This window comes from Poecilia reticulata, linkage group LG7 (assembly GCF_000633615.1).
Source record: "Poecilia reticulata strain Guanapo linkage group LG7, Guppy_female_1.0+MT, whole genome shotgun sequence".
In the NCBI taxonomy this organism is placed as follows: domain Eukaryota; kingdom Metazoa; phylum Chordata; class Actinopteri; order Cyprinodontiformes; family Poeciliidae; genus Poecilia; species Poecilia reticulata.
Window position 1 is genome coordinate 1,884,672 of NC_024337.1, and position 1,111 is coordinate 1,885,782.

Consider the following 1,111-nt stretch of genomic DNA (forward strand, 5'->3'; position numbering starts at 1 on the left):
ACCTCCAGACCAACCAACATGTTCAACTGGAGCTATTGTTCTCTTTTTCTAAAATGTTGCATATGTAACAACAAAAGCCCCTGAATGCACCCTACAAAATAATTCTATTTTTGTCTTATTGGTCCTTAGAATATTCTCCCTAAAGTCTTGGGGATCAACAAGATATATTTTGGCAAACATGAGATAGGCCTCTCAGTGTTTTTAGTCAGCAGACGTTTTGGGTTTGGAACTTTCCCAGGATACTTTCTGTTTYTTGCCCAGTATTTTTATCATTGTTAAATCTTGAACACTTACCTCAGCTGAGGCAAGTGAGGACTGGTGAGMCTTCGCTGTTGTTCTAGTTTGTTTTGTGACCTCCTGGATGAGTCATCACTACAGTAGGAGTCATTTTAGCAGACCAGCCACTCCCAGGACGGCTCACCGCTCTTCAGGCTGCGGCGTTAGGTGGTGGTGCTTTTTGGGATCTTTTGGTCTGCTTCTTTACATCAGACCTTTAAGTGATTTGTACATTTTACCATTCTGGTAGAAATCAGGTTTTTGTGTGGGCCAAGATTTGTCAAGGGGGTCAATTAATTTTTCAAGCAGGACTATGTTAGCCTGGATAGCTTTTGTCACTCAATAACTGAAATAATGTGAAAACCAAAAAAGCCAAAACAGCAGAAAGCAACATATATTTGTTCAATATGTTACTGCATGTGGTCAAAATCTATTCACTCACTGCAGAATGCCTCAGAACGATTATTCCTCCAAATTTCCATGCCTTTATAAAAACCTCTAACTGATGAAAGACGCTGACTTGCTGAGTAACATGCATGGTGTAGTAATCTGATGCTGCCCTCTTCTGGTAGACTTAAGAAATTACAAAGTGCAAACGACCCGCCCCCAAAACGTTTCATTAGATCTCAGTTGTGTTTCGGTGTCTGATTTTTATTTTTAACCAAACATTAAGATTATCATATGGTATTTTTCTTATTTAAAAGGCTTCTGTGTTCAAATCGCAAGTCAAAACTCTCTTGTACGTCCTGTTAAACACAGTATGAGTGTTATTGAATGGGGCTCACTGTGTTGCACAAAAGAGAGTGTGAAATAGAGTAATACTAAACAATAAAAA